The sequence below is a fragment of the Capsicum annuum genome, chromosome 1 (assembly GCF_002878395.1).
Source record: "Capsicum annuum cultivar UCD-10X-F1 chromosome 1, UCD10Xv1.1, whole genome shotgun sequence".
NCBI classification, from domain to species: Eukaryota; Viridiplantae; Streptophyta; class Magnoliopsida; order Solanales; family Solanaceae; genus Capsicum; species Capsicum annuum.
The window spans coordinates 112,630,625-112,646,128 of NC_061111.1; the positions used below are offsets into that span (position 1 = coordinate 112,630,625).

The following is a 15,504-nucleotide window of genomic DNA, read 5'->3' on the forward strand; positions in this document are numbered from 1 at the left end:
TTTCCACAATTATAACAAGTATATTCTTTTATAGATTTCTTTTTCCTATATGGTCTTTTTTGTTTATAATTTTTTACATAATAATATCTTTTTCTTGGTTTCTTATACTTATATTTTGATGTCTTGTATTTCTTATATTTCTTATGTCTTTTTCTTTTCTTATAATATCTTTCTTCACATTCAAATTGTGGTGCTATTTTATCTTTGCAACATGTTAAATTTCTTATTAATGTCTTTTCCATTTTTATTTCTTCTCTATATTTTTCACATAGATTTCTATACAATTGTTGTAAAAATTTTATTCTCGCTCCTAGCGTATCTACTATTTTTGCTTCATCCCAACTCTTTATTATTTTTGAACTAAATGGTTCAGGTAATTTACTAAAATATAATCTTCTTATTTCTTTACTTTCTTCTATATTATATGTTCCTTTATAATAATATTCTTTAAATGTGCATGTATACTCATCTGTATAACATATATTACATATTGCTAGTTTTAACATTAAATTTATATTTATATTGTTTCTTTATTTGCTCTTCTTTTCTGTTGTCATACTGCTAAATTCATCTCTTATAGCTGCTATTTCATATTTTTTCAATATTTCTGTTGGTAGTATTTTAGTAGTTGTTGATGTTCCTTTTGTTTTGTTATCAGATCTTAATACTTTTTTACTTGCTTCGACTAGGTTTAAAAATCATAATTTTACTGTTCCTATTAATGTCTTTTCTATATATTCTGGTGTGTTTGTTCTATCTATTTTATTATCTAATAATTGTTTTGACATATATCCTACCCATAGTTGTATTGTTTTATTTGTGTCTATTACACAGTCTAAATCTAAAAAGTTGTAATTAATTATTTATTTTGGTGTCCATTTATTATATTCATCCTTTGGATTATATCTTTTAAACTTACTTTTGTAATTATATGTTGGTTTTCTTATTTCTGATGCACTAAGGATTATATTTTTATCTAGAGTATTTACTTCTGTATTTATTAGTTCTAAATTTTCTTTATTAATTACTTCTTGTTTTTCATTAATTTCTAGTTTTCCTATGTTTTCTAGAATTTTTGTATATGTTTCACTATCTTCCGAATCATAATTATTTGTTTCTTCAGCATCTATTATATTTATTTCTAATTCATTGGTTTCTGATTCTTTATTTTTTATTTATAATTTTTCTTTAATTTGGTTTATCTCGTTAATTTTTGTTCTTTATCTTTTTATTCTTTTTCTTTCTGTCTCTTTTCATATAAATCTTTTAGTATTTGTAGCTCTTTTTCTAATTCAGCAATCCTATTGTTTTTAGTTTCTTCTATTTTTCGTATTTCTTCTGTGGTTTGTTATTTTATTTATCTATTTCCTTTTTTCTGTCTATCTCTTCGTTTTCTGTTTCTATTCTTACCATGGCTGCCAACTTATCGTCTAATTTTAATTCTTCTTTGTTCATTTTATTTAAATGTATATAGGTTATGTTAGACTATCTATTGTTGATTCTAAATTTGATATTTCTTCTTTTTGTGCATTTATTGAATTTTTACTAACTCCGACAATTATGTTATACTATAGTCTTTCTATCCTTATTTTTAATTCTTTACATTTTTCAGATATTATTTGTTTTAATTTTTTATATTTTTGTAATTTTTGTACGTTATTCATCTAAACAATATTTATAATATTTTGATGGATATCTAAATCTAATTTTATCATAATTAATAAATTAATCAAATAAATCCAAATATATATTACTTCCGATAACTTTAAACGACATAGGCTTTGATACCAATTACAGGGGGGAGCGGATAAATCGGGTAACTAAAATAGATCCATTATAAGATTAAAACAAACAACTAACAAATACTGTGATAAATCAATTAATTACTAGAATCCAATTTCAAGTTATCCAAGTTATTTGTAGAAACCTAAGCATAATATGGATAATATGACAAGATATATATGTGATGAAACTAAGATACTAGTTTTATATACCATATTCTACTTTTTTATAGATTTTTTCCTCAAAGTATTAATGTGTGGCATTATGCAATGATGAAAAATGATACTATTATTCATTAAAACTATGTAGAATGATATAACACAAATACAATATAATTACAATATATTATAAAAGTAACACATAACAACCATTCAAACAGAGTGTAAGCGGCTGCATTATTCAGTTTATTTACTGTCACTAAGATTTTGCTACCGGAATACATCTATTAAATTAAAATTTTTATTGATCATAAGGTATTTCTTATCAATATTTTCTTCATAACAAGTATGAGGTAACACTTCGTTCTTTGAACATACAAATACTAATAACATTCAGAAGGAGGTGGTAGAAGAAGTTAACTCATGGGCTATGTCTGCAACAAAAGGACTTATTGGTAAAGTCCTCGAGCCCAAGCGCATCAATGAAAGCACAAAGCTCTAACTTGGAAACGCCTTATATTTTAAAGGTACATGGAAAGACAATTTTATTCAAAGGCTTACTCGAGACAAAGATTTTTACCTACCCAACGGAGGCAAAGTTTCAGTTCCCTTCATGATCTCCGTGTACTTTTTTCTTCCTAAAGAAAAGGACGGATTCCCAAGCTTATGAAGAAAGTGGACTGTATTTTCAACTTCTTTACACAAGATTTCGAGCTGTGGAAAGAAACTGTTGGTGCATTTTACATTCCAAAGTAATTTTCATTCACCATAGAAGAAGGGAAAACAACAATGCAGGAAATGGGATTGACACTACCTTTCGACAAATTTTGCATGGACCTAACAGAGACTGTTGAGAATAAAGATGATTTATATGTCTCCATGATTATACAGAAAGCATGTGTAGAAATTGATGAGGAAGGTACTGAGGCCGCTGCTGTTACATTTTGAGTCAGAACATGACATGGGATTTTCTTTGTATGAAAGTCCTCCAAAAAAGTTCGTAGCAGATCATTCATTCTTGTTCATGATTAGAGAAGAGACCACAAATTCGCTACTTTTCACTGGGGTTGTAGTGAATCCCCTGTTAAGTGGATCTGATGCCTGATACTACACCCACAGAACGATCCAAAATCTTGAGAGGCTAGATTGTTTAGTTATTTTAGATCCTTTTAGATCTTGCTCTATCATCTCGTTGAAAATTTCTTTCACTTACTAAATTTGAAGCATAATAGGTTGCTTAGGTTGAGGATAAATTTACTTTTTAAAATTTAAAATTTCTATTAGGTTTTTTTAATTTGTTGAGATATTTTAGATTTTTTGAATATATATTGTGCAGATGTTCTAAGAGATATTTTCAACTAATACTTTCAAACTTTTTGCTGCATTATTTTTGGAAACCAAGAATGATATCAAGAGCCTCATAGGCCATAGCCTTACTGGAACAATGAGTTCATTCTAAAGTGTTAGTAGACTTTGAATTGGTCAAGGATTGTTGCATGAAGTCCTATTCTTTTGGGTTGTTAGTCGTTTTTTTTATTTTTCATTATCTTAACTACTTAGCAGTTTTTGTGGTCTATTATTTCTCTTCTTGTTAAGTATAGGTCTATATTAAGTCAAGAGTAAACTCAATAAAACTATCACTTAAAAATCTCAATTGTTTGTGTTTCTCTTTTCAGCTATCTTTGTTGTATATCTTTACAATTGACAACAGAACCCGGACGGGATTTGCAGAAAAAGAAGTAGCAATCTTTAAGTGATCAAACGCTGAGAGAATGAGTGATGACAAGACTCTGACAAAGATCCCTCACTTTGATGGTCACTATGACCACTGGAGTGAACTAATGGAAAATTTGCTTAGGGCAAAAGAACTATGGAGCTTGGTAGAGATTGGTTTTGAGGAGCCAATACAAGGGATGAGACTGACTGAAGCACAACAGGAACAACTCAACGTTGCTAGAATCAAGGATCACCAAGTCAAACATTATCTGTTTAAGACAATTGATCGAACTGTTTTTAAATAAATCTTGGACCGTCGCATCGCCAAGATTTTTTGGGACTCAATGAAGTGAAAGTTTGGAGGAAATTTGAAGGTAAAAAAATCTCTTCTTAACCCATTAAGAAGAGAGTTTGAGGTTCTAGCAATGAAGAGGGATGAAACCATCACTGAGTATTTCGCAAGAGTGATGATGGTCTCAAATAAGACGAGAAGCAATGGAGAAGATATGCCTGACAGGAAAATTATTGAAAACTTTCTTCGAACTCTAACTAACACACATATGTTGTAGTATCCATCAAAGAATCAAAAGATACTAACAACATGTCCATAGATGAACTACATAGTTCGTTAGTGGTGCATGAACAAAAATTTCACCAACCAAGCAACGATGATAAGAATCAAGCTCTGAAAGTAAAAGGTCACTCAGAAACAAGCAACAGAGGGAGAGAACCCTATAGAGAAAAGGGACGAGGAAGAGGAAGAACAACTTTAAACAAAGCAACTGTTAAATGTTATAAATATCATGACTTAGGACATTTTCAATATGAATGTCCAAAGTTATACAAAGAAGCAAATTATGCAGAATTAGAAGAAGAAGATGAGTTATTGTTAATAGCCTACATAGAACAACATGATGCAAAGAGAAGCGATGCATGGTTCTTGGATTCTGGATGCTCAAATCACATGTGTGGAAATCAAGGTCTGTTTTCAAGCTTGGACACAACTCTCTCTCACATTGTCAAGCTTGGAAATAATATAAGAATGATGGTTACTGGAAAAGGAACAATGAAATTGTTCTTGCAAGGAGTTTATTATTTCGTTGGTGATATATATTGGGTTCCTGAACTCACAAATAATCTCTTGAACATCGGGCAACTTCAAGAAAAAAGAATAGTTGTGTTATTTAAAGATAATGTTTGCAGTGTTTATCATCCACAAAGAGGAAAGATGGCAGAATCCATTATGACTGCAAATCGAATATTTGTTTTTCTTGCTAAGCACTTATCCACAAATATTGAAGCAAGATGTCTCCAAATCAATAAATATGAATCAGTCAACTTTATGGCACTACCGTTATGGCCATCTCAATTACAGAGGCCTATGCACCTTGAAATACAAAAATATGGTAAAATGTTTGCCACAAATTATAGCACCAAATACCACTTGCTAGGCATGAATGAAAGGCAAGCAACATCAAACTCCAATCTCTAAAAAGAGTCAGTGGAGAGCAAGTAAAAAATTGGGTCTTGTTCATGCAGATCTTTGTGGTCCTACTACACCAGCTCAAGTAGCCAGAAGAGGTACTTATTGTGTTTTATAGATGATTTTTCTAGGAAAGCATGGACTTATTTTCTTTTAGAAAAATTAGAAACATTTTATCACTTTAAATATTTCAAAAAACTTACGAAAAAGAAAAGCAAGATGCCTATTAAATACTTAAGAACAGAAAGAGGAGGAGTGTTCAATTCTCAAGAATTCAATGATTTTTGCAAACAACATGGAGTGAGGAGACAATTGACCACAGCCTATACTCCACAACAAAATGGAGTGGTTGAATCATCCAAAGACCTCACATATGTGAGGACTACATCATCTACTATTTTATTAGGGATATGATCATCATATTCTACTGAGGTTAACTTCAGGTTTACTTCAAGTAGAGTACTAGCAGGCCTTACTCCACTTAGACCAGCCTCAGAGATAAGTTCAGAGCATACTTTATTTGGCTTAAAACTATTCTTTCTTTGGATCTTGCTACTTCTATTCCCAAGAAGAACTTCAAGTCTCCAAGGTCCTTTATTTTGAATTTGTGTTATAGGTTTGCTCTTGCTTGATTTATTAAGATCATGTTATTTCCAATAACTAATAGATCATCCACATAGACCAAAATGACCACTATGTCAACACCTATGTCAACACCTCACTTCTTAGTGAATAGAGAATAGTATAAATGACTTTGAACAAATCCAATTGATGAAAGTGCATCAGTTAACTTTTTGTTCCACTGTTAGGGACTTGTGTAGTTTGCAGACCTTCTGAGTCTTACCCTGTCTACAAAAACCATAAGGAATCTGCATGTAAACTTCCTCTAACAGATCACCATTAAGGAAAGCACTATGGACATCCATATGAAGATGCACCACTGTTTAGAAACAGCAAGAGCAATAAGGGATCTGATAGTCACCATTTTAGCAACAGGTGAAAAGGTGTCTGAGTAATCCACCCCAGCCTTTTGACTATATTCCTTGGCTACTAGTCTAGACTTGTACCTTTCTACTTCCCCATAGTCTTTATACTTAACCTTATCTCACCTACATCCAATAGGAACCTTGCCAGAGGGAAAATCTATAACAGACCAGGTGTTATTATCTTCAAAGGGTTACAATCTCTATTTTCATAGCCTCAATCCAAGACAGATATTTAGAGGCCTCAAGGAAAGAAGATGGTTCAGGAATAGAGGAATATACTGATAGAGCATGACTGTAATGTGGTGACTAGTGAGAGTAAGAAATATAAAAAGATAGAGAGTATAGACACTAATAACCTAAAGCGGGCTTAGAAGTAATAAAGTCACGTATCTATATGGGAGGATGTGTTATTCTAGTTGATTTTCTGAGTTTGGTAGGATGAGAAGGGACTGATAGAATATGTGATTATGTAGGATGTGGAGAAGAACCAGTAGAAGGTGAGGTTGGGGATGGACCAGTCTCAAGTTCCTGCATAGGAACAGAGAGAAGATCCAGTAGATTGAGCTTGAAGGAAGGGAAATATAGACTCATGAAATATGATATTTCTACTGGTGAAGAAGGACTTAGAGTGAAGGTCATAGAACCTATAACCTTTTTTAGTAGATGAATACCCCATAAATACACTAGGAGTAGCCCTGGTTGCAAATTTTTCTGAACCATAAGAACTGGATGTATATCCAAGACAGCCAAATACTCTCATATGGGACAAAGATAGAGAATATTGATACAACAACTCGTAGAGGGATTTATGGTGTAAAATTTTGAGGGGTATTTGGTTAAGGAGACACACGGCAGTTTCAACACACTCACCCCAAAATTTAAGAGGACTACCAGCTTGAAACCTAGGGGATCTAGCAATCCCCAAGATTGTTATTTGTTTTTTTTTCAACAACTCCATTCTACAGAGGAGTATAAACACAAGAGGTTTGATACAATATGCTAATAGAAGACATAAGATATTTGATCTCATGACTGAAAAATTCACTTCCATTATCAGTTCTAAGTACCTTTATAGAAGTAGATAACAATTTGTCTACCCTATTAAGAAACTTCTTTAGCACTACTATCATCTCATACTTAAACTGAACAAGGAAAAAACAAGTAAATCTAGAGTAATCATCTACTATAGTGATAAAGAGCCTTTTATTATTGAGTATGAACTCTATAGAGTCCCCAGTATCACAGTGTACTAGTGCAAAGGGAGCCTTGGATACAGATAAAACTAGGTTGGAAAGGTAGTTTGACATGTTTTACAAGAGGACATACAGTGCACACATGATCTTCATACTTCAGATGACTTAGTGAAGTGTGTTTCTTAAGCACTTCTATGGGGGCATGTCTATTTTTCTGTGCCAAAGAACACTAGAGTCAGCAGACATCTGTATATTATTAGCCCACTTATGTACACCAACTTTCTGAGCAGAACTTCTTTGAAGAATGTATAGACCTTGATATTCTCTACTAATCCCCAACACCATGCCAGTAAAGAGATCCTAGAATATGTAGAAGTCAGGAAAAATCCCACTGAGCACTGTAGTTCCCTAGTCAATATTGAGACAGAAAGAAGATTATATTTAAACTCTAGCAAATACAAAACATCAGAGATGGGGGACTTGTTTAACACAATAGATAAGCCTTTGTAAGACACTTCAACCTCACTACCTATCAGCAGGTACACCTTATTTTGTGAAAACTGAAACACTTTATAACTATGAAGTAGATCAGGATTAGAAACCATATGGTTAGTAGCACCAGTATCAATAATCTAACTATTACATACAACATTAGTAATTGGAGATAGTGTAGTACCTGCATTTGATACTGGTGGACAAAAGTCCTTTTCATCATTCTTTTGTTTGAGCATCATGACAATCTAATTATATTGGTCATGTTTAAAATATGGTAAAAAAGAGGACAAACTCGATTAAGAACCCTGATCACTGGTAGACTTTAAGTCTACAAGGTAGACAACTGCATAATGAGTAGAGTCAACTACATGATGAGCAGATGGTGCAGCATGACCTACTTGATGTGTTACTAACCTCGTCCCTTTTTCCTTGATTTAGGCCAATCTGTGGGATATCCAATAATCTTAAAGCACTGCTCCCTTGTGTGGCCATTATAACCACAGAACTCACACACCACTGAGGATTTCTTTTATAAAGTACTCCTGTAAATGGAGGTAGATGATCTCCACTCATAACCACCTTCTTTAGACTTTATGATAGTTGCTGAATATCCACCACAGAACCTCCAGGTTCCAAATTCACTCTTTTCTCCTTAACACCTAACTTGTGAGTAAAAAAGGTTATTGACTCTAAATTGTCAGTTGTGTGACTAATGGGAGAGCCACTAGCGATAATATTTTTACTCTTATGATCTACAATCATGGAGTACATCTTGTTGATAGAAGGAATAGGTGTCATCAATAAAATTTGGCTTCTACAGCACGAGTATAACTCATTGAGCCCCATAAGAAATTGCAAAATTCTCTGATGCTCAAAATGTTGAGCATATCTCCTAGATTCAAAAAAATTGCACTTAGGGGAAGGCATAAGGGCTTCAATTCATCCCACAGTATTTTTATTTGAGAAAAATAATCACAGACAGATAAAGTACCCTAAGTAAGGGTAACAATGTCCCTATGCAGAAAAACTACTCTAGAACCATTGACTTTATCAAACCTCTCCTTCAAATCTATCCACACACTATGAGCATTAGAATCATATATAATGCTACTCAAAAGATCATTTCATACTTAATTCATGATCCATGACAACACCACAACATTCACTCTTTCCCATTGATCATGTAAAGATGCATCAAAGTGAGATTTAGGAATACAACCATCAACAATTCCAACCTTATTCTTCCCTATAAGGTTAAGAGTCATAGATCGACTCCACAAGGCATAATTTTCAAAATCAGTAAGTTGAATGGAAATCAGGGAGCTATTTGGAGTTTCATTAGGATGCAAATATAAGGGGTGATTATGGTCAATCTTAATTATACCAGATCGTGTATCCACATTTACTGGTGTAGCAGTTGTTTGCATAGCTTCTACAATAGAATCGCATGTGACCGCCATGGTTGTAGTCTTCAAGAGGAGACAAGCTAAAATATTATAGAGTTCTTCACTGATTGTGTGTGATAAATATTCTTGAGCATCAATCATAGTCGTGAATCAGTGAGTGGTTGGATCTAATACCATGTTAAGTTTCTACATAAGTTAAGAGCAACAAGAAAGAAGAAGAATCTGGAAGGGATAAATTTCCGTAACTGAATTTGTTCGAGTATATTGAGCTTTATTACATGCTATTTATAAACTAGTTTGGATTCTTATGATGACAGTTGTCACTTCTAACTAATCTTTAACTAACTACCCATATATGCTCATAGTGTGCACTAACAGGCTTCTACTCCCATCAACTTGATATCCAACTCTCTTAGCTCAATAGTTTCTGAGCTCAAAAATGGTTATCTCTTCCTCTTTTTGATTCAATTTAAAATTTGTCCAAACTGCCTTAATTTATTAATGTGCGACATATTAGTAGCAGCATTTTCTAGCTTTACCACGGATATTGATTTGTATCTTGCGCCTTTTGAGGCATTTTTGAATTATCCCTATCTTGTCCTCTTCCAATTGTTTTCTACTCTTTTCTTTCAAAGTTGCAATGGGGCTTGAAAAAAATTCGCACCCCATCTTGCTCTTTTTCACATTTAATAAATCGGTTAGGCCTTACAACTTACAGTGGTTAGGCCCTGAATTATCTTAGAAATACTGAACTATTCCGTTGTCCATCTAACTCTTAAGTTTTAGTCAATTACAATGGCCAAAATATAGCAGTATAATGTTTTTTTTTAGAAAAAAGATCTTGAACTGAATACATAACTAAAGAAAGAAGATTAATTAAGAGATGTAAACATGCTAACTTATTTGCTGCCACAATTCCAATTACAGACAGAACCTTTAAACTAATACCTTAGAGAAAATTTAACTCACCACTAAAAATGAGTCCAAATATATTTTAAAAAAATAAATAGAACAGGGTATCTAATTTAATGCACTTTTGGAGATGGAGGAACACCAACTTTTCTAATGGGGAAAAAATGTAAATAAACATACTTAGGTTGTTTAATGCAAGATATACAAAATTTTGGTATTAAAAAGGAAAAGAATTTTTTTTTTTCAAAAAAATAAAATAAAATACAAATTTTATATAAGGAAAAAAGGAACTCATATCCAAAAAGAGATGACAATTATTATCAGTATATCAGTCATCCCTTTTTTCTCTCTAAATGGTTTTACTCCTTCATTAATATCTATACGATTTTCTTCTTTAATTACTCATTATCAAACATAAATTATTTAATTTTCTTAAATTATTATCAGTATATCAGTCATCCCTTTTTTCTCTCTAAATGGTTTTACTCCTTCATTAATATCTATACGATTTTCTTCTTTAATTACTCATTATCAAACATAAATTATTTAATTTTCTTAGATATCAATCAACACACAGGTGTTCAGTGTGTATTTTCTCATTTTCTTCCACAAATAAAAATTAAATTATGAGTAAAATTTAATAATATTCAGATTATTTGTTTTTAATTGTCGATTTTTTTTGTTAACATATAGATTTATACATTTTGATTTACGGAGGTAGATGGAATGCAATATATGATTTTTGTTTGGTATAGATAAACATTTTTTTTATTTTAAAATCATAAAACAGGTTTGGTTTATGAAAAAGGTGTAATGTATGAAATAAATATGTGTTAATGTATGAAATTAATATGTAACTATATACAAATAATGTATTCTTATTAATGAATTTTAGTGTATGAAAAAGGTGCAAAGTCTGCTTAGTGTCGTTTAATTTAACAAATCATGTTTAAATCACTTTATTAATATATCTCATTCACTAAATAATATTTCTTACTGAGATCATGTTATATGTAATTCATATTAAAATAAGTAATAAGATAACTTATCATGAAAATTTATATGTAAAATGGTGATCAATTAATTTATAGATATTACATACAGTAACTATTTACTACAATTTTACATCTATGAAATTTATTTAGAATATAATATCTTTACATTTTTTTAACCTATCAATTTTAAATCTATTAGTTTAACAATGTCATTACCAAATAATTTTAATTTTTGGGATTTCAATCTATAGAAATAATATGTAAAATCGTAAACGTAGATAATTTATTCTTAGTAATGTTTTTAGTGTATGAAAATGGGACAAAATCTGATATCCATGATTTAGATTAACCTACGCTATCAACGCACTGGTTCCTCTTGACATGATTCATACAATTGTGAAATAAAAGCATTTATAGTACATATAATGAAATTCAAGCAAAAAAATTGATAAAGAAAAAAAAATCAACCTCTAAAAGGAATGATTCATACAATGGTGAAATCAATGGGTAATAAGAACATATAATGAAATTCCAGAAAAAAACTTGATAAATGGGAAGGAAATCGAACCCCCAAAATGTAAAAGTTTGATAGATAACAAAGTTGATACTGAAATAATACACAAAATGAAGAAAATTGTTTATGAAGAAAAATATATATAAAAAAAAAAGTTTAGTTAAGATAAAATGTGTGAATTGACAAATAAATATTATCCAATAAAATTGTTCTAGAAAAACATAAGAGTTTTTTTAAAAAGGTAAAAATATAATAAATATAGATATAATGTTTACCATATTTTACTCCTAACATAATTATCAACACATCTATTTATGAGATATAAATACAAATCCTTAAAAATAGGAGTTAAATATTCTTTAAAAAATTATTTACTAATTTTTTAAAATAAAAATAAATAATTTTAAAACAAAATTGGTACAACTTACAAATAAAATCTTAATAAAATAATTATCTGAAAATGTTACTATAACTTGCAATAAACAATCTAATAAATGCAGATGAGATAATTTTCTCATTACTGGATGAACAAAAAAATAGCAAATACTTGAGCATTTTTTAGGAGATGGATTGCTTGACATAAACTTTTAATGCAACAACATACCCCCGGGTATAAATGATTTGATTACTGGACCATCAAACTAATTTCCAGTAGTTGATTGATTTTTCACCTAAAAATGGGAAGTTAAAATGTTTAAGTTTTCCAATTTAAACTATGAAGCTCTTTTTTGTTTTCTTTATCGGTAAGGTGAAAATATTATCTATATAAAAGATATGATATATTTAATTAAGATCATAAATTTTAAAAGTCTTACGATTATACATGTTTAATGTCGATTTGGGACAGTTAGATTTGTAGGTGGGTCAAAAGCACGCGTTATGGTTTAACTTTGAGTTAGTAGCGAGAGTTTGCAAGATGAAAAATAGATAATGTAAATGATTCAATCTACAAACAAATTAAAGATTAAACAAATCTACAGAGCGAGGCTCCTTAGTCGCGATCCGGCCTTGATCGAAATCAATATAAACTTAAACAACTAACACAATGAGCAAAGACAACAAAGACAATAACAAAAAAGACATTCTTATGTTTAAATATAGAAGCATTCTTACACTTAAATAGAGAAGCATTACTCCATGTTGTTAGCAAGGTAAGAAGAAGGAAAGATTCGCGCTCATCGTCATTGCTTGCTCAGATTCAACTTTGACTTCTGAAATTTTTCTCCATTTGTTGATGCACATTTGCATGTGAAGATGCATGACAAATGCACATTGAAGGGATGTGATTCACTATTTGAATGGAGAAAAAGTAAGATGCGAGCAAATATAGGAAGCATATGCCAATGCATATCACTAGTCAACTTTCTGTTTAGAGTAAATGGGAATTTGAGACAGCACATCGTCATGTGCAGGGGCACATGGGTCCCTATATGGACCTAGCGTTCTAAAATAGTGCAACTCTCCACGAACTATTGCTTCTTTTCTGAAGCAACACCTTTTAGCTATACATATCTGATTTTTCCTTAGGTATTTGCCTGAAAATGTTGAAGTTAAAGTACTTTTTTTTCTTGCAAAATTTCGAAGTTAAACTTTTCACGAACCACTAAGTGAGTTCCTTGTTCGATAGAATTTGAGGTACCACTACTATAGTAAAGTTATTCATTTTATCCTGGAGGATATATTCCATAACCTCGGGTACTTGAAGAAATAATTTTTGCAAGGGCACTGTGAATTCAGTAGACTTGAATCTTCTAATCTTCATCTATTTCTAAATGTTTGATTTATTATTTTTCATAAATAGTTTAAACTTCTTTGTTGTTCTTAAGTTGTGAAATTATTATTGAAGTTCTTGATTTGAATACAAATTTTATTTATACACAAAACTAACAATCTTAAGAAACTTTTAAGTATTTGTTTAATCTGTATTGTGTTTGATTTTATGGAGACTAAAATCTTTTGATTTTCTACTCCTTCAGTTTGAAAAACATAAAACTTCACCGAGAAATCAAATTAAAAATTTTGTTCGAAGAATGTAAAACCTTTGCCGATTCATTGAACTCATTGTATCAATTTTTGGAGTTTAGAACCTATAGGTTTCTACCACATTTGAATTTGATTCTGATTTGAAGAACCTAATAACTTTGTTAGGTTTCAAAGTTCATTCGGTTAGCGATTTGAAAAACATAAAAACTTTATCGTTGACTAGAAATATTGTGTAAAGATTAAGTTTTTATTGTTAGTTTTCTAAAATACTTAATTGTTTATCAAAGATTGGCATGAAAATGACAAATGAAATTGAACAACAAATTGATTTGGTTATGAATAGTATTGTTGAAACGGCAATCAATATTACGTCATCAAGCCATTCATATGTTCTAGCAAAGGCATGGATAGAGAAATTAGAAAAATTTTCTGGAAGCATGAATAACTTATGAAAAACCATGGGAAAATAATTCAATGATCAACCATTACAAAACCCTCAATCCATATCAAAACTCATATTCAAATACATACAAATAAACTACTTTATACACATGTTTTTCATAAAATAAGATTTGGGGAAGAGTAATATGCCTGAAAGTATCACAACTATGGAGAATCACCCATAGGAGCTCTAATTGACCAACCTTGACAAACCCTAGCTTGTTCTTTCTTTGGGGGAATTGAGAGTGTTGAAGAGTATACTTGATGTGATAAAGAATGTAAATAACCCCTTCTTGATTTTTTTAGACGTAGGGTCTAAGTAGGGGAATTACCAGAATGCCCTTAATAAATGAATGAAATTTGGTCACCCAGTTGCTGCGGGTCACATAACGACTCATAGCTACTGGAACTGAGTCATCCCTTAAACTCGTAATCTGGACAGTATCATGGGGTATGCACATTGGTCTGACTATGAGTCATACCCTACAACTCGTATTCAAACCTTATGACTCGTATAGTCTAGTCGTTGTAAAAACAGAAATGTTTGGGCACCATACTGGATAGGCTAGGAAAAGCACTATATGACTCATTTAGGGTCTTGACTACTCATTGAGTCTAGTCATACTTAGAATAGACACATTAGGCAACCTCACTGGTCACCCTACAATTTGGGGTCCTACGACCCGTATAGACATCTGACGACTCATAAAGTGAATCATAGCTTGGGCAGTTAGTTCAAAACTTAGGGAATTTTCTATAGACTAAAAATCCAGGGTGTTACATTCTCCCTTAGGGTCATTCATCCCCGAATCATGAATCAAGGCATCCATTAGCACGATTTAACATAAAACACAAAAACGATTTCCTTTAACATAGATAGATAACAAAGATATTAAGGAATACACATACCTTAAGCATGATTATCTAAGGCAAAAAACAAGAATGGATATTTGGACTTCATGTCCTCTTCAGCTTCCCAAGTAGCTTCTTCAACCTTCTAATTCCTCCATAGAACCTTCACTGAAGCCACATCCTTAGTCCTCAAACGACAGACCTGCCTATACAAAATCTCTACCAGGACTTCCTCATAAGACAAGTAATCTAAAACTCCAACACTCTCAAAGTGAACAAGTAAAGAAGGATCACCCACACATTTCTTCAAAATTGAAACATGAAAGACCGGGTGGTTAGAACCCAAACTCGAAGGTAACTCCAACTCATAAGCCATATTTACCACTCTCCCCAAGATCAAGTAGAGCCAACATAATGGGGATTGAGCTTCTTCTTCCTTCCAAATCTCATTATTCCCTTTATGTGAGACAACTTCAAGAATACCCAATCACCAATATCAAACTCTAACTCCCTATGCCTCACATCTAAATAGGACTTTTGGTGAGTTTGGTTGGTCTTAAGACTATCTCTAATTACTTTCACCTTATC

At 31.6% G+C, this 15,504-nt stretch overlaps 1 pseudogene; it reads left to right on the forward strand.

Annotated features, from left to right (window-relative positions):
* The first annotated feature begins 2,235 nt into the window (after positions 1–2,235).
* Positions 2,236–3,212, forward strand: LOC107853609 (annotated as a pseudogene).
* Positions 3,213–15,504: the final 12,292 nt, after the last annotated feature.